This window comes from Atta colombica, unplaced genomic scaffold (assembly GCF_001594045.1).
Source record: "Atta colombica isolate Treedump-2 unplaced genomic scaffold, Acol1.0 scaffold52, whole genome shotgun sequence".
Taxonomy (NCBI): domain Eukaryota; kingdom Metazoa; phylum Arthropoda; class Insecta; order Hymenoptera; family Formicidae; genus Atta; species Atta colombica.
The window spans coordinates 1,602,757-1,603,384 of NW_017259542.1; the positions used below are offsets into that span (position 1 = coordinate 1,602,757).

The 628-nt window shown below is 29.6% G+C and overlaps 1 protein-coding gene across 1 annotated transcript in view; it reads right to left on the reverse strand.

Moving 5' to 3' along the window:
* Positions 1-628, reverse strand: part of LOC108691826 — a 103,666-nt gene that overhangs the window by 85,735 nt on the left and 17,303 nt on the right. The gene's annotated exons all lie outside the window — the stretch shown is intronic.

The window sequence follows — 628 nt, forward strand, 5'->3', positions numbered from 1 at the left end:
AGAAAAACCTCTTTCGATGATCTCCATCTTGCCACGGCTTATAATGCATAATTGTGCATGACAAAAGAAGATCTAGCACGCACGCACGCACGCACGACGCACGCGCGCGCGCGCACACACGCACACACACGCACACGCACACACGCACACACGCACGCACGCACGCACACACGCACGCACATTTGTATCGCTCATCGGATAGAAAAGCTCAGTAAGTTGACTTAAATATTTGAAGAACGGAAGATCTTGATTTTTACTTGATACATTATTAGTAATTTTAATAACTCAAAATTAAGCAAAAAGCTATCATGAATATTTCAACTTTATAGAAATATAATGTTATTACGGTAAAATTCAATGAAAAATAAAAAAAATTAAATTGAATTTAATATATTGAACGTTAAAATCTACATTGAAATATTATTAACGTGGTTTGAATATATAAATTGTAAAATATATTTATTTATATTTGACGTATATAAATGTGCTAAAAAAAAATATTTAGAAATATTAGAGATAGAAAAATCGAAAAATAGGAAAATATCATGAAAATTTTATATTTGAAAAAAATTATCAATTTTTTAAATTTAAAAATATATCAATTTTTTTACATCCAGCAATACAATTA